This window comes from Bos taurus, chromosome 7 (genome assembly GCF_002263795.3).
Source record: "Bos taurus isolate L1 Dominette 01449 registration number 42190680 breed Hereford chromosome 7, ARS-UCD2.0, whole genome shotgun sequence".
Classification (NCBI taxonomy): Eukaryota; Metazoa; Chordata; class Mammalia; order Artiodactyla; family Bovidae; genus Bos; species Bos taurus.
Window position 1 is genome coordinate 106369257 of NC_037334.1, and position 18764 is coordinate 106388020.

At 43.0% G+C, this 18764-nt stretch overlaps 1 long non-coding RNA gene across 1 annotated transcript; it reads right to left on the reverse strand.

Moving 5' to 3' along the window:
* Positions 1-1570: 1570 nt before the first annotated feature.
* LOC132345806 (uncharacterized) lies at positions 1571-11755 on the reverse strand. Its single transcript, XR_009495372.1, has 3 exons — positions 10714-11755; positions 9972-10141; positions 1571-2110 (listed from the first exon to the last, which is right to left on the reverse strand). It is a non-coding gene; the product is annotated as an uncharacterized lncRNA (long non-coding RNA).
* Between the last annotated feature and the right edge of the window lie 7009 nt (positions 11756-18764).

Here is an 18764-nt window from a genome sequence, read left to right on the forward strand (position 1 = left end):
CAACCCCATGGATTGTAACCCTCCAGGCTCCTCTGTCCCTGGGATTTCCCAGGCAAGAATACTGGAGTGCGTTGCAATTGTCCTTCTCCAGGGGATCTTCCCAACCGAGGGATCAAACCTGGGTCTCCTGCATTATAGGCAGATTTTTTTTTTTTAACCACGGAGCCAGCAGGGAAGCCTGCAAGGCATACAGGTGTCTACCAAATAACCTGACCATTGTTGAAATGCCGATTTGACTTGAGGTCACTGGGGAAGAACAACTTTTTAGAGAAGTGTAACTATGAAAGGAAGGAGAAAAGCAAGGAGAGTGAACTACAATCAAGAAAAAATAATTTGTTTAATGTTTGTTTACTTATGGTTTGAGATACCAACATGTAAATGCTGATGAAAGGATCCAGACAAGGTGAAAGATTTAAGATAAGGAATAAAAAGAGAACAGTAGCCAGGAAGCAGAGGAAAAAAGAGACCTAAAGCAAAGACAAGGGAAGCTTTAGAAATAACAGGCTCCCTTATCCTGGTGGTTCAGCAGTGAAGAGTCTGCCTGCCAATGCAGGAGACCTGAGAGATCCGGGTTGGATCCCTGGGTCTGGAAGATCCCCTGGAGAAGGGAATGGCAACCCATTCCAGTATTCTTGTCTGAAGAATTCCAAGGGCAGAGGAGCCTGGTGGGTTACAGTCCGTGGGGTCGCAAAAGAGTCAGACATGGCTTACCAACTAAAAAAATATTCTACACAGAGGGAAGGAAATGAGGGGTGGGCAGTATTAAATGGCTTTGCAGGTTTTGTAGCAAAGATTTAAAAGAGACCTTACATATTTCCCCTAGAGATGAAATGCAAGGTGAAGTCATTCGTTGCAGATGAGTGGGGTGGTAGATAATTCACAGATTTTTAAATTGTCCAAAGGTAGAATTGATCAATGGAATCTCAGTTTAATGTTTAGAGTTTCTGATGTTGGTTATTCTGAAGATAACAGTCCTGCGCTTGTATAAGAAAATAAAGAGGGGACATCTGTGAATTCACAGTGAAAACTTGTTTTAGTTTTTCGTAGTTTCCTTGTTCCAGTGCTTAAAATGGAGACTGTCATTTAATCAGTTTATTTGGGAATTAGATCACTGCCTTGTAAAAGAGAGTGATGTCCATTACATCATAAATGCATTAACAAAGGGCAGAGTCACTCCCGCCACACCCTAACTTCCAGGGGGAGGGTTGGGAAAAAGAAGGTGAATATGAAGAGTAAAAATTAATTTATTTTTGTTTTTATTTTCTGATCTTACTTCTCAAGAAATTTGGGAACAGGGGCTTCCTTGCATTTTACCTGGTTTTGAATTTGTTTCAGTCTAGCTTTGGGGTTGTGGTTTGTTTTGCAACTGTCAGTCTAGCTTCTATTATATTCCATTTCAAAACCAACATTTTAAATCATTGTCTTTTAGATGGCAGTCATATGGGAAAGTACCTGCTATAAATTGCTGGAGAGCAAAACTTTTAGTTTCTATGCCCACTGCTATTTTTTTCACACTAAATGGAAAGAGTGCCTCGCTTCAGTTTTCTTAATTTTTTATTATCCTATATGAAGCACCAGAAAGGCAGTGTTTGACAGGGAGGTTACATGCAAAACGCAAAGGTTAGGGAGTACGTGAATTATCGGTACATATGGTCTGGGGTTTGGGTATTATGGAGACTTAGCAATCTGGAGTATTTCATCTTGATTATCAAGCCCTCTGGAATGCTTCGGGTGTCTCTCCACAGGGTGGAAGAGAAGGGAGAAAGCTGGCAGAAGCCCTCCCTTCCCACCCAGTTTAACTGATTGAGACAGGGCAATTTTGTTGGAAAAGTCTGCTGGCAATCTGTAGGTCTCAGCTTGCTCCTCTCTGCCTTGCTGAGAGAGAGAGCTGTTGGAAGAGAATCAAGGCATGAAACTTTCACCGCCCTAGTTTAAAGCTTATGAAAGCAAATGATCTCCCGGGCACTAATCCTTTCACCTTGGTAAACATGCAACAAATCTCCACGAAAGGAGAGACATCGTGTTTCTCCTCCTGCAGCAACTCAGATACCTGGAGGCTCCAGACTGACTAATAGGTGTCTCCTGAGTCTCCACGGGAGGAAGAAACATCCTAAGAAAACAAAAAAGACAGAAGTTTGAGGGTAAAAAAAAAAAATCACGAATTCCCATAAAGCCCAAAGTTACTCTGACAAGAAGCCCTGCGTTATTTCTCTGTCCTTACCGCACAGATAAAGATAGTTTGACAGAAGTCAACACGCGTTGCTAATAGTCATTTTGCTTTATTTTTAAACTCACAACAGGATGTCAGGTTTTGTGTGGTTTTACTTTTTAATCAACCCCATCCTTCCCTACTTACTGGCAAGACTCCCTCAGTAACTTGCTGTGTCAGGGAGGGGCTGGGAGAGGCAATATATTAAGCTCGAACTGAAGGATTTTTCCCCCTGTAGATCTGTTTACCACTTTTAATTATTGATTGAAAACTGTTTGCAATGAATAGAGATACATGCTGAAGGGAGGGGATGAAACACACACACCCAACCTAAAGATGTCCACCCCCCACCTCCGCCCCGTGAGTCCTACGTTTCTTTTAAAATATTGGTATGTGTATGTGAGGACATTTGGCAGTCTATACCAGTGCTTTCATCTCTGGAAACCTAATATCAGGTCAAACCAGTGGTTTTATCAAACCCTTATCAGCAAACAGGAGCATGAAAAACAGCATTTGATATATAGTCCCTAAAGAACGTGGTGAGGCAGCTTGGCACCAAGTTACAGGAAAGCTCCAATTATGGATGTTATACCAAGATTGTAATCAATAAAGCTGTGACTTTTCCCCACTAGGGAGGCATCACTTGGTGAAGTACCTGAGCCTGTTTTAAAAAACCAGCCTTCTGGGCAGTACAGGAGGGGAAGGGGAGAGGAGGTGAGGGGGGTCACTCTACATCTGATCCTAACATCTTTAAAGAGAATGAAAGAAATTCACTGCAGGAACAAAGCTAGGCAACCATCAGCATGCAAGCGCCCTTCCTGAGCAACAGAATGAAAAGCCCACCCCCTCCCAGGGTAAAGACTTCATCAAAGAGCAAAGCTAGTTTTATATTCTCCCTTTCGCCCTCCTTCCTCCAGTGTCATGTTGAAAAATCCTTTGAAAACTTCCACTGTCACCCACTAAAAACCATTAGCGGAGGTTTGGGAATGACCATGGATTTTCCGCCATCTACAAATGGGATCAACGTGGCTGGAGAAGTGAATTTTTTTCCCCCTTGGTCCCCCAGAGACACTCCGGGACACCGAGGACCCCAGATTAAGAGGTATCATGACGTCCTGACAGGCGGTCACTTCAAAGTCTTGGAAAGGAATCTCTGTATTACAGAAGGAAGGGAAGGGGGTAAGGATCGGAGGAGGATGGGATCGGAGAGCAGACCAAACCTTTCACATACAGAGGAGGTCCTCAGAAAGCCGGTGAGGTGACCCCGGGAAGGGAAATAAAGCACCCAGTTTTCCCGAGAGACCTGGAGAGACGTAAGACCACAGTGTGACCTGAGACGAGCTCCTTGAGGGGCTCAGGGCTCGCTGTCTCCTCCTGTGTCATCAGCTCGGTCCCTGCACCATCGGGCACCTCTTCCCCTCGTGGGGCCGTGCTATGAAGGATGAAGGAATCGGGGGGGGGGGGGGGGGGGGGGCACAGGCACATGTGGCCTGTCCACAACTAGGCTCTCTGGGCAAAGAGTCAGAGATCCTCAGGGCATCGTGGGGCTTGATTCCAGGAGCTCGGGAGGGTAATCAAGTCAGAGCAAGTGTTGGCCCGAGGAAAGGACAGTGACAGAGAGAGGCTCCTGGTGCTGAGGATACCGAGAAGCCTAAGGATAAAGCCACTGTCTCTCCCACTATATTCAAAAATGTGACTCCTGAAAGAGCCTGCGGGAGAGATGGATGCTTGGGTTACCTACCCTGCACCTTCTCTCATCCGGTTACCTAAAAACCAAAGCTTTCTTCACCGCAGCCTTTGACAGAATCTTCCAGGTTACTCAGTTTCTAGCAGAGAGGTTTTCACAAACAGAGATTATCAACAAGCGGCATAAGGACCACCAAGCAAAACCCGAAAGTCAAGAGTTGAAAAATACTTCCCCGGCCGAAACCTGGATATTCCTTTTCCGCTTCCTCTCAACTCACTACGCATCCACCACTGCTCATCCATTTCACCGGTATTTGTTTATAATGAGATTGGCGTGCGGCAAGATAACGTTTGGGAATATTTGTGTTTTTCTTCTGAACCCGGTGACTTTCCCACCAGTCAGCCAGAGGCAAGCACATAGCCTTGAGGAGAAGTCAATTTGGGTATTTGTTTTTGATTTGTAAAACAGTCTCTAAAGAATCATACGAGCGGGCCTGAGGGAAGCAAAAAATCAAGTTCCGGCCATAAAAATAGAACCGGGGATAGAAAAGGTTGAGGCAGGACAGGCCTAGAGGCTTCAGAAAAGAGGGGTCACGGCGCACCCCAGAGAGCGGCTTTGCACGAGTGCCGTTCTTGGAAAACTGCAAGCCACCTCTCAGGATGCCGGGAGCACAGCCGAAAGGCTGGGGTGAAGACCCGCACGGGGTATTCATTGCCATGCCGTGGAGTGAGAACCGCAATTCAAGGGCTGCCGGCGCATCTCCCTGAACCCACTGCAGAAGGACCCCTCACCGTGCCTGGGACGCTCCAAGCTCATCTGAGCTGACTTGCAAGGACTGCTACCTTCTCCTTTTGCCCAAACTCCAAACCAGCATAAGTCTTCAAAATGGAAAACAAGGTCCCTTACACCTGGGCATCAGTGGTGGCCTTGAATTGTAGAGGGAAACCTCAGAGTGAGACGACAGCAAAAGAGGTGTTGGAACTTGTCGGAGCCTCTGTGCCAAGCATTTTGCTAGCTGAGACTGAAAAACCCTAACACGCAGTTGTGACTCTCAAGCAGGTGTAAGAGGTTTAAAAGACAAAAAGGTGGGAGAGCAAATAGAGAACCATAAATGTAGAAAGACTATTGCAGTAGCTGTAGGAACGTAGACAAGAATCTTGACATCAGAGTTGTTGTTTCGACTGAGTCTTCAACAGTTAATAGACTTTAACCACAAGGGAGGTGTATTAGTTTCCTGTTCCACTCAATGTGGATCTAAAAAGCCATACTAGCTTTTCAGCTCCTGCTGAAGTCTCTCCTGCTACTGAGTCAGTTTAACATCTCTCTCTGCCCAACCCTACTTTCCACGCCTCCTTGGAGGTCATCTGTCACCATTCCACCAGTGTCTCCTCATCTCACACCTGTGACTGTGTGGGAGTGGGGTGTCCCTTTATGAACAGCTGCTGGAGGAAGAAGTCATGGATGGTTTCACTTAGGATGCAGTTGCAAACCAAAAACCGTCTGCCACTGCAGTTTGAATAGGCTTCCCTTGTAGCTCAGTTGGTAAATCTGCCTGTAATGCAAGAGACTGGGTTCGATTCCTAGGTCAAGAAGATCCCCTAGAGAAGGAAATGGCAACCCCCTCCAGTATTCTTGCCTGGAGAATCCCATGGACAGAGGAGCCTGGCAGGCTACAGCCCATGGGGTCACAGAGTCAGACACGATTTAGCAACTAAACCACTGTTGCACTTTCAAGGTAGACCTAAAAGACATCAGTGAGGAGAGTCTCCCACTGGAGCTTCAGATGACGCTACTGGTCATCTACTTTGTGTGGAAAAGGAAGTGGCCTGGGGGGCAAGTAAATTACCCCAAAGTGGCAAATGGTAGTCAGTCAGGAGCCTGGAAGGAGGAAGGTTGAAAGATCAGGGACAGTGAGGCAAAGAGGTGTGTGGGCAGCTTGTGTGAATGCCCACCAGAGATCAGGCACCCCAGAAGAGGCTCTGGTCAACACAGTGACAAGATGACTTGGCCAGGGGACATTATACAGTCTACACCATCAGCCACCCCCATGCTGAAACAATATTTGTATGAACAGAGTAGCCGTATTGGCAGGAATGGAGGATATGATGGTCCAAGACTTCCCACTCACTACAGGCTATCTAATTGCTCTGCTCCTGAATGGACTGTCTGCCAGCATCAAAGACTAAAACTGAGCCCCAGCAGTGTTATCCTCTCTTGGAGAATTAAAACATCATATGGTGGCAGTCAATGGCATTGGACCTCTCCCCTTCTGCAACAGGTAGTAAAATAGAGTTGCCTCCAGAACAGAAGTCCAGTATAATAGACTCGTCACCAAAAGATGTTTCGGTGTTGGCCTTGGTTGATGGCAACAATTCTTCTTGCCTGTCATTGATTAAAGCAGAATGCTTTCTGAGAGGGAGAGAGAAAATGTCTTACCAAATTTTAAACTACTTCTTAGGCACTTTGGGCTCCTTAAGCTCAGTGACTAGCAGGTCAGGAAATGCTTTCCCCAAGGAGTCATTCATTTGAAAATCAATGGACAAGTATACCAGCTATGACCTGAGAAGGGCAGGGTGTAACCCTAACCTTTTAGAGCTAAAATGTGAGTCAAAGTTAAGGTCTAGCTAATCCACCTAGACAGTGCAGGCTGAAGCTGAGGAATCCAGAAGGGGTGGTAGAGGAAGGAGATGATATCGGTTGCAGGCCTGACACTACAGGCTCTGCTGGGGGGGCTATAGTTCATCTTGGAATCCTAAGGGAGTCCTTCTCGGATAGGGAATACAAGGCAGGTGGATCTGAGTAGCACACAGCATGCAGGATTTAGTTCCCCAACCAGGATTTAAACCCACACCCTCTGCAGTGGGGTCTTCACCACTGGACCGCCAGGGAAGTCCCTGATAGCCCACATATGAGTCCTTTCTCGGAGATTACCCTCAACTGAGGGAAGCTGCTTCACATCCAGTCACCAGTCAGTAGGCAGTTACAAAAGCTCAGGCCCGTCACCTCAGTCCAAAGCATCTCAAAAGAGTCACCCCACCTGGGAGCTCCGTGTGAGTGTAGCTGAGGGCTATGTTGCAGCTGCATTGGCATTCAGCCTCTTTCTGCACAATCCTGTATCCCTCTTCCCATTAGAAGTGTCTTTCCCAAGACCACTCCCAGTAGACCAACTGCACACAAATCTCCATTGCAGTTGACTCCCCCACGGAACCCAGATTATAACAATTGGCTTCTTGCATCTTTGGTTTTGGCACCATTGACCTATTAGAAAGCCTCCGTACATGTATCGCACTATATAAATAAAAGCTCTGGTATCCTCACTTGCTTAAGTTTGACTACCTCATAAACAAGACCATGTTACTGAGCCTTGTGGTTCATAATTCCTAAGTCAGTCCAAAGTCATTTATATATTAACAAAATATGATACACCTGTAAGAACTCCAAGGAATGTGGTATTTTCTGTCTGGATCATAACATATTTTAGAAAGAACTTGTGAACCCTGAAGTCTTGCAAATATTTACCAGAAAACAATCTGTTAAGTTTTGATCTCTCATTCTTTAGCCATCTTGGACTTAGTGTTTGGAATACCCATTGGCCTATAGGTAGTAACTGAAATGCCATTATTACAGAAATAAATATTTGATTACATGGTTTATTTAATGCAATAAAGCTTCTTCTACTCCTGATATTAAAATGATGGCACATCTTATAGTCAGTTTTATCTTAGAGTTGAGGGAATAATAGTAATAAGAGTTTATAGAATATTTCCTGGGGGCTTCCCGGGTGGCACTAGGGGTAACGAATCTGCCTGCCAATGCAGGAGACATAAGAGATTCGGGTTAGATCCCTGAGTCAGGAAGATTCCCTGGAAAAGGGAGTGGCAACCACACCAGTATTCTTGCCTGTAAAAGCCCATGGACAGAGGAGCCTATCTGGCTACAGTCCATGGAGTCACAAAGAGTTGGACATGATTGAGTGACTAAGCTTGCACGCACACATAATATTTCCTCCTGCTTGGCTCACATGGTAAATAGTCTTCCTGCAGTGCAGGAGACCTGGGTTCAATCCCTGGGTCAGGAAGATCCCCTGGAGAAGGAAATGGCTACCCACGCCAGTATTCTTGCCTGGAAAATTCCATGGACAGAGGAGCCTGACGGGCTACAGTCCATGGGATCACAAAGAGTAGGAAATGACTGAGCAGCCAGCATTTTCATGTTATAAACATTTCTTATAATGTATCTTTCAAATGTATCTTACCATATAGTGCCCTATCAACAAACAATATTCCTTATCAAACTGTTATTAAAAACAAGAATTCAGGAATCAGGTGGTGGTTTTCCAGAATCAACTTGTCAGATAATTTTTCATCTCAGTAACGTTAGTTTCTTCATTTTAAATATCCCACGTTTTCCACAGCCAGCATAAAACATTAAAATCTTCACATTACCAGTTTGTTTTATGTGATTTCTAGACCCATTGCAATTTCTACTGAGACGTCTCGTAGATGTTCCTCAAAACTACCCTCAAAATGTGTCACAGGCCGATTAAAGTTAGAAGTCATGACTTCCCCTTCCCTCCGCCAAAATCCACATTCTTCTCCAATCTCAGAAAGTAGCAGCACCACCCACCTTGGTGCTCAAGTCAAAATTCTGTTTGATCCCTCCTTCCCCACTCGGACAACAGTCACCAGCGGGTCGCGTCCCCTCTGTGCCCATAATGTGTCCTGAGCCTTCCCGCCATCTCCACTTTCCCTGCGGCCAAGCTGCCATCACCTCTGTCCTGTAGTAACCCCCAACGCGGGTTTGCACCTCCATTCTTGCCCCCTTTGGGACACACAGAACCATCCAGAAAACCTTTCTTTAGTGCAAAGCCAAATAGATCGTGATTCTGTTCCACTCCCCAATTACTCCTCATTGATTATAGAACAAAATAAAGCCTCCTCGCCGGAGCCTGCAAGCCCCTCTGCCATCTCTCTCCTCCCTACCCTCCTGAGCTCACATCGCGTTAGCTCCTCACTAGCTAGCTCCAGACTCCTTGGCTTCCGGGGTTACTGTGGCTGTTTTCAGATAGGACAGTTTCCTTTCTGCCTGGCGACACTCACTCTCTCCCCTCTGCCTGGGACGTGCTGCCCCGTGGCTTCCTCTAGAGACAGCTCTTCATCAGGGTCTTAGCTCAGGTGTCACCTCCTCAGGGGTTTCCCAGGCCAACTCGAAAGTAGATTGCTTGTCTTGTTTACTCGTTAGCAGATTTCCTTGTTTCTGTTTTGTAGTCTGATCACTATCATGCATTTTAATTTTATATTTACTGTTTCTCCCTTACTGGTACATGAAAATGGGCTGTCTGTATGAATAATACTATAAATATATGTGTAGGTATTTATATTTATGCATTTATTTATATGCATGAATATAATATATATATATTGAAAAATGCAGGGGGTTAGTAGTGCCAACCCTCCAGACAGTCGAAAATCCAATTATACAGCCCTCTGTTACCCTCAGTTCCTCCTTATCCCTGGTTCCAATCAGCCATTGATCATGAAGTGCTGTAGTAGATATTTAGTGGGAAAAAAAAATACATATAACTGGACCCATGCAGTTCAAACCCATGTTGTTCAAGGGACAACAGAATTTATATGTAACTATATGCTTATAAAATGTATCACATATAAATACAACATATTATATATTTAAAATAATATAAATGTATAAATGAATGCATACTGTCTCAGTATAGGGGGCAAGGAGTTTAGTCTCATATAAACACTGAGCTTTAGATCTAATAAAATATGTATTGAATTAAAAGTGTCTCCATCAAAAGTACAAAATATATACTTCTGTGTTATTTCCTCATAATGATAGAGTTATACTCCATATTTTTTGAATTCCGAGATAAATATATTTTCTCATATTTTACGTTTCTATACATTTAATCCATGGTTTTACTTAATGCAATAAGGTTTCTTTTACCCCTAATACTAAAGTTATGATGCATCTTATCATCAGTAACGTCTGGAGTTGAGGGAATAACAGTAATAACAGTGTAATAAATGCTGAAAGCAAGAAGGAAGCCCCCACCTTATGAACACCTGACCATGTGGCACAGGTAACAGAATTACAGCAGGATCAGAGGTTGCAGGACAGCCTTCTCTGTGTTTCTCTGACTGATTTTGACTGAGGGAAGGGAACCGAAGCCCTGACTGTGAGCTCGTCAATGCCACGCTCCAACCAACCAATGTAGATAATACCTGAGTCAGAAAGGAGAAAATAAATGTGAATGCAACTTCAGCAATATAAACAAAATCTTACTAAATTGTAAAGAAAATTAAGATTTTTTTGAATAATAGTAGCTTTCTCCTGTGAATGTTTTTGATAACCTTATTGGTATCTCAAATTGTCCATATGTACAACTTTTTTCTATTTTACTTTTTAGAAAGTGAGAGAAACCCATAGTGCTTAATTTTCATGTGGAGGCAGTGTTAACACCTAAGGAGTGCAGAGAGAATTCAGGTTCCCACCTCTTCTGCTGCTGTTAGTCAGTGGAGAACATTTAATTAAAGAAATGAGATTTCATAATTTCCCATAGTCCTGTTATCTGTGATATGAGCGTAAACTACCACCACCTAAAAGGTAAAGCCCCAGGGTGTCATGGGAAGAAATCAGAAACAGTACTCCTTCTCTCCCTCTCACTTCTGAATGACCAGTAGGATGCAGGGACAGGTACGTTTTTCAGATGACCATAGAGTAGCAACAAACTCCAGGTTTATCAGCCCTAGAACCAACGCATTCCCTAGACCTTAGGGTAGTAAATGGGCTTTACCTTGCATGGTTATCCTGCAGTTCTGGTTTGAGAAGAATCTCTAAGGTCCAGCCAGGCTTAGAAAGAAAGAGTATTATCAATTAACAAGTTGAAGCAATTTACGTAGACCATACTGACCAGAACTGGGAAATTCCAGGCATTAAGTAAACCTGATATTTAACCAGCGTGTGATGTTCTTTATAATATGGGGAAGCGAGGGGAATGATATAGGAAATTAGAAAAATTTACTCTCTGATCCTACAGCTAACAGTAATATACTTTTTAAAAAGGATACTTTTGACAAAATGTTCTTAATATTAGTTTTGAGTGCCAACAAGCCACATATTCCAGGTGCTGAAGATTGGTCAGTAACCACAATAATAACATCCTGCCCTCATGGAGCTTATATTCTAACAATAAAAAATGTCAAATAAGTATATGGTGTTCATCATGTGCCAGATTTTGTTCTAAATGAACTTTTAATGTATTAGCTCGCTTAATTTTTCACAAGAACCCTACAGCATGGGTGCTGTTGCTTTGTAAAGTCACACGGCAATTTGGAGGTAGGATTGAGTTTCTCACACAAGTTTTCTGTCTCCAGAGCCCACGTATTAACCACTGCTTTCTATGGCTTCTTCTCGGCTGCACTGCTTCTCATTCTTGTAGGTACTGGACTGTGATGGTGAGCAAGACAGAAAAGTCCCTGCTCTCACAATAACTCACATTCTGGAGGAGGGAGGCAGGCTATTCTACTCAAATTATCTCAGCTAGTGATTAGAGGTTGGGATAAACCAAAGGAGAGTGATATCATAAAAAGCAATCAGGAAATGGTTCTCTAAGGAGATTAGAACTCAGTGATAGATGGGATCACACAGCAGAGTGGGAACAGAGGAAGCAACTGGGGCAGAGGCTCTGAAACAAGGAGTCAGCTGAGCAGGGCTTGGGAAGGGGGTGTGCAGAAGCAGGGTGAGGAAGGGCAGGAACTGTGTGAGATCAGAGCAGAGAGAGGGGCCACAGCCAGACCACCGAGAACCCTGCAGGTCGTAAGGGAGGAGAGTTTTGTTCTCAGAGCAATGAGAAGCCCTTGGAGGGTTTAAACCCATAGGGATACAGTGTAATTTAGGTTTTTAAAAGGAAAGGAAAAGGGTAAAAAAGGAAATATAGAAGTCTCTGACACATGCTATTTGGCATTTGTCTTCACTTGCTCATTAATTAATTTTCATTTTCTAATGTTTCCATCTTCTAAAACAAGCTTAAAGGTGGGTGGGTTGTTATCATCCTACCCACACTTTTCCGGCATATGCTCAGTAGCAGAAATGCTCTACCCTGGAACTTTGGAGCGATTGCCACAAGCCCCAAGAAGAATTATAAACAGAACCAATCCCCAAAGTGGAGGCAGGGAGCACAAGGAAGGAGAGACAATATCACACTGAATACCAGGACCGTCCTTAAAGAGACGTAGGGACCTGGAGGCCCCTGGTTCCACGCAGCGGTCCCTTTCCTTTGTTTGGATCATGGTTGTTGTCCTGAGATTGGGGGCGGGGGCGGGTTTGGTCTTCGACTGATAACGCTGAAGTGGTATTTCACTAGCTCTTGGTCAGGGTGACATTCAACAGACTCCAAAAGCAGAAGCATACAGGCACTGGCCAATCAGGAGCATACAGGCACTGGCCAATCAGGAACATACAGGCACTGGCCAATCAGGAGCATACAGGCACGGGCCAATCAGGAGCATACAGGCACTGGCCAATCAGGAGCATACAGGCACTGGCCAATCAGGAGCATACAGGCACTGGCCAATCAGGAGCATACAGGCACGGGCCAATCAGGAGCATACAGGCGCGGGCCAATCAGGAGCATACAGGCACTGGCCAATCAGGAACATACAGGCACGGGCCAATCAGGGCAGATGCTGTCTTTAGCCCTGGAACACGGGGCCTCTTCTCCGACAGGAGTTACACCTCGAGTTGCTGAATCCTGGGGAGGTCTCAGGGGTTCAGGGTCTGGGGGAAGACGGCCGAGGGCTGTGGGTAAGGGAGGCGACTCAAGACAGTGGCTATTTACCAACTAGTTCAGACGTCATTCGGTATTTTAACAACTCTTAACGGCCACACTGATATTGCTGTCTACGTTGCACCGTCTCTAGAGCCTGAGCGATTTAACAAAGAGCGCTCCGAGCTGGGCGTGTCCAGCAGAAGCAGGCAGGAGCTGGTTTCTCATAAAGTTAGGTCAAGTCTTTGCTTCAAATACTTGGGCTGTTTACACAAGCACAATCAAATGTATTGGCTGGGAATTCCCCTCGCTGTGAGAGAGTAGACTGATTCCCATAGTATATTTTTGCTGGACTAGCTAGCTGTGTTTCAAACCAGCCCTGTTAGGAAAACACCACCCACCTCAGTCTGGTCAGCCTTGAACCAGACTATTGTCCTCACGCAGACTCGGGGTCAGAGTACAGTAGAGCGGAGTTTGCCAGTGAACACTCGCTTGTTAGCCAACACTTTGGTAATAAAGGCACTGTAGCAGACACACTCACAGTTATTATTCTCGAATGCCAAGCAACACAGCATCTACCTTGGAGAGCTTGTCAGAAGCACATTTCTTTCTCTCAAAGAGTTTTTATAAATACCCACACCCCAATTTGAAATAATCAGTTACATAATTTCTGATACTAGTGAGACATCGCTCCATCTTTGGAATCCTTAAGCCAGATGACTTTTCAAGTGTCTTTAGGTGACTATAATTTGTATAAATAAACATACCAAAATATAATGAAACATTCAGGCCCATGAGATACAAAGTAAATTGTTTTATTAATAGATAATTCTCATGGTGTTTTGGGACCTCTTTTTGCTGGAAGTGCACCATATATCAATGCAATGTCTAGTGCTGTGATTTCTTCAAAGACTTTTTTGCTTCCGGTATTTACTGCTGGTATTTTTCTTTTGCAGGGAAAAACTGGGAAAACCATTTACATTAGCCTAATTTTAAGATCTTTGTAACATTTTTCTGGCTAGCTAATACTTTTACAATGAGGCTATTTTTCTCTATAAAGAATAATAATATAATAAAATACTTTTTTTCTGGAATAGTGTGGAAAATTTGGCATCGTATGTTCTTTCTTTTTACTCATGATATTTTATGTAAATGCCACTGTAGTCTCCTTTTAAAATGCTAGTTTATTAAGTCCATAGTCATGAAAGTGAGTTTCTATAAAATTGTAACCACAAAAATACATGTCTACAGTTTTTGTTTTCATTTAAATCATGATTACTCCCTTTTAGCTGTCAAGCCCAGTTTTTATTCTGTTTCGTATAACATTAGCAGTATAACACAAATTTAAGAATGAAAGCATGTTAACAGATCAAAGCCAATTTTAATGTCTAAATCACTTGAAAAATTGATTTTAAACATTTCAATCTATCATACTTAAATGAAAAGAACAGTTAAAAGACATTAGTTGCTTTTTAGACAAGAAGCATTCATAGAGGTTCATCTAAATTAGCCTTTCAATTCTGTCACTAACTTGAAGTCATATTTTGCAATGCAAAAAAATAAAGATGGGTCATATCCTCAATCATTACCTCATCCAAACAAACCTAAGGAACTCACTAGCCTAGATGCCTGAAATTAACAGCATTACGATAACTCAAAGCACATCGTCTCCTAGTACTTGCCCATAATAAAATCTGTGCTTCCATACTATACAATTTTCTTGTAATTAGTTCAACACATTAATCACGTCAAGGGTATTTTAGGCAGTTGTCCAAGATGCATTGGCTTTTGATGGGTATTTGGTACTTGTTTTGCCAACACCCAGCCTCCCTTCTTCACCAGCCCTAAATTTCATGTCAGCCTCTGCCCTTCCTTCAGTCTCGGTCTCTAAACCACTTTAAGGCAGCCATCTACCCCTGGCCATGGGGGTTGGTTCAAGGATAGGATGCGACCAACACTACTCAATCAGTGAAATTCAGATTCGTGTGGGAAATGCCTTTTACAGCTTGCTCGTTTTCCACTGGGTTTATTCTAAAATGATGACAACTCTGAAACCAGTGTAGCTTTTGGGCCGCTGCTAGAACTGAGAAAAGAGGGAGCAGACGCGAGGCAGAGTTGGGGAGTGGAGAGAAACCTTTGACATTATTTGGGCACGGATGTCGGTCATTTCCCCTTGCCTAAGCTGGTTTCAGCTGGGTTGACTAACAGCCTGTGTCTCTGGAACCAATTTCATTGTCTTCTAAAAGTGTATGTTCTAAGCACTCACTAGGGAGACCTGAATGCCAGAGATTATGGCAGCGATCCTCCTCGGCTCACATTTATTGTGGTTTTGCCATGTACCAGGCACTATCCTAGTTGCTTCAAATTTATTAACTTATATAATCCTCCTAACAACCTAGAAAGCGAATAATGTTATCCTTACATTACAGATAATAAACAGAGGCACAGAGATCAAGATCACACCTCTGTAGATGACGGAGCTGAGATTCTATCCAAATCAGTCTTATTCAGAACCACTGCTCAGGATTGCTATGCCATAGTGCCTCTTAAAGGTTACTTGAAGACACTGTCCAGAAATAAATTCTTAAATTTGTATGTATGACTATATAGTATATAAATGACTTTTATATTAAAATGCCCTGTTAAATTAATGGTTGCTGCTGCTGCTAAGTCGCTTTAGTCGTGTCCAACTCTGTGCAACCCCATAGACGGCAGCCCACCAGGCTCCCCAGTCCCTGGGATTCTCCAGGCAAGAACACTGGAGTGGGTTTCCATTTCCTTCTCCAATGTGTGAAAGTGAAAGTGAAGTCGTGTCCAACTCTTCACGACCCCATGGACTGTAGCCTACCAGGCTCCTCCATCCATGGGATTTTCCAGACAAGAGTACTGGAGTGGGGTGCCATCGCCTTCTCCGAATTAATGGTTAAGTTCCTGTTATTCCTATTTTACAAATGCAGAAAAAAAATCCAAAGATTAATGGGTTTATTTACCCAAGGTCATTAAACTAATGAATGGTGAATTCACATCTCCTTCCATGCAAAGGAAATTTGGATCAGAAAGTAGTTTCCCGTTGGCTCTTTTCTATGGAGATAAATGTTTGAAACTTGAATGAAAATAACTGGTTAAAATCATCCTCTGTAACTTAACAGTGTAAAGGGTACCCTCTGGGCTATCTAAGAGACATCCACATTAATGATCAATTAAGATTATAATTTTATTTTATTTGCACTCTTCAAATTGATACCTAGCTCTCCTGAAATTATTTCCTTCTTCCTTAAACATACTTTAATTTTCAACATCATTATTCCTGAGTCTGACTCCAGAATTGGATGAATGAGAATATGTAGCAATTATAGCACAGTGAAGAAATCAAGATAGAAAGTGTGTCTCACCAAGTCTTCAAGTACCTTCCACCTTTCCTTTTCACATCATAGGAAGTCAAGAAATAATCCCTGTGTTATCTATTTACCTGGGAAAACAAAGGTATGGCTTTACAGAGTCTTAATTCTAAAAGGATTGATATGTCTTCCCTTGACCAAAGAAACAAAGCAAAATATGCCCTTGTTTTGAGTCGAATTATGTCCTCCGAAAGGTATATGGAAGTCCTAACCAGCCATACCTTAAATGTGACTTTACCTGCCTGCAGTTGTGTAATTAATTAGGACAAGGGGAGGTCATACTTATGTGGGGTCGGTCCTTAATTTAACATAACCGATGTCTTTATAAGAAGTGAAGGAGAGATACACTGAAGGAAAATGACCCTGTGAAGACCAAGGCCAAGGTTGGAGGCTGGCTGCCACAAGCTAAGGAAGGCCTGGGGCTCCAAGAAGCTGGAAGAGGCAAGGAAGGATATTCTGCTAGATATTTGGAAAGAACGTGGCCCTGCCAACACTTTGATTTCAGACTTGTAGCCTCCAGAAATATGAAAAGAGTAAGTGTCTGTGGTTTAAAGACACTCATCTGTGGGATTTTATTAAGGCACCCATAGGAAACGAACACACTCCTCTTCCACTATCAAAACCTTGTCAGAATTTATAAATATATAGCAAATATATAAGATGTGTTGCTGCTGCTGCTGCTAAGTCACTTCAGTCGTGTCCGACTCTGTGCGACCCCATAGACAGCAGCCCGCCAGGCTCCACTGTCCCTGGGATTCTCCAGGCAAGAACACTGGAGTGGGTTGCCATTTCCTTCTCCAATGCAGGAAAGTGAAAAGTGAAGGTGAAGTCACTCAGTCACGTTGGACTCAGCGATGTCATGGACTGCAGCCTACCAGGCTCCTCTGTCCGTGGGAGTTTCCAGGCAAGAGTACTGGAGTGGGGTGCCATTGCCTTCTCCGATAAGATGTGTTATATATCTACAAAAAATAAGCGATACATTTTATAAAGCATGTAAGATTTGAGTGAGAAACTTTAAATTTTGAGCATAGGGAAAACAATGAAGATACAGAGAAATGGTTATTTATCATTTGACTTTCGAGAGACAATTGATAGAAGCATAAATCTCCATTTAAATTCACATGACTGTCTCCATATTTTAGGTAGCTGATGGAAGACAAAAACAGTTTTCAAGACAAAGTACTAGTTAAATCACTTCAGTGATTTTAAAAGATTCCATTCGTCGCCCAAATTATTTCCAATCCATTCTTACCACATTCTTATCTCAGGAAAATTACAGATCAAAGCCCTTCAGAAGAGGACTTTTACAAATGGATACTCTTGGTGTTCCTAATTTCCACTGCTTGATCTATTGGACATGTCCTTTAAACTCTAAGCCACAAGCTGATTTCTACTTCTACTTCTGATTATTCAACTTCCAGTGTATTAACCCTGCCTCCTCTTAGCTCAGCCAGCTTTCTTCAGTCTGTGGGACGAAAGCCCAAACTTGATATGACCATTAGGCTACGAGTGGATGAGTGGACACAGGGGCATTTTAGCAAACACGTGTCTAATCTTGAATTGGTCCCTAAGAGTGCTGCATTCTAGCCTCACTGCTTGTATTTTTTTTCAAATACACGGTATCGTCGAGCCATTCCATGAATAAACCGCATTCCCTCTTGCTATAGCAAGCAAGATGCCAAACATCCTCCTTTATGTTGGCCAAACAGTTGGATTTTCTGTGACAGTAAAACAAACAGAGGCCTTAAGCAGTGGACTCATCAGTTTGTAAAAACCTAAAGGGGTCCCTCAGTCTCATTTCCATCAAAACTGGTAACATCTGGTAAGCATCCTCTAACATTTAAAAAGACGTTTTCAAATAATACCACTCCGCAGATTTAGGTATGTTGTGTGTGTGTTGCAGATTACTCTTCCTGGCAGGGTTATCAAAATATAGTTCTGCTTAGAAACTGGACTTTCTGCACATAGGATAAACATTTTTCTGGCTAATTCAAATCCATCATGCTCTGTGCTTACAATAGCTAGGCAAATAGGAAGATCTGAGCAACTGGCACTGTCTTCAAACTCTGCGGTTGCCCATGACTGTGCTGAGGCTCAGAATGCTTTTTGAGTGGGTGAAATGCAGGTTTGGCTTTCATAATAGAATGATTGTATCTCACCCCTACCTATGAGTTTCTGGTTCAGAACTGTGTCCTGAAATTGCTTGTGACCCAGGACTTACTATGGGCCTGCTTAAAACATCTGAAATTTGTGACAGATCTCACAGGAGAGTTGAAGGTACTTCCTTCTTCTGGATGCTGTCCTGTATTAAGCTAGCTCTTCCCCAAGTGGAATACTTATCCTTTATTATCCAAGCCCCTGCATAATGGTTTAATATTATATCCTCAACCTTCAAAGAGCACTGGTTCAAGAAGGGTCATCTTGAACAATATTTGTATAAGATGAGGCTGGAGTTGAAGACATTGTTTACCTTATTATTAAAAGTCCCTTGTACAAAGATACACATAAAAAATTCTTCTTGAATTTACATTCTGAAATAAGTTTTTCTCCACAGACTAATACATATGCTGGCTTTGGGATTAGAGGAGGAAGCTTATATAGTCAGCTTACTTTCCTCTTGCCTTGGATGCCAAAAATTTCAAATCATTTCAGTTCAGTGATCAAGTAAATGTTCATTCCTCT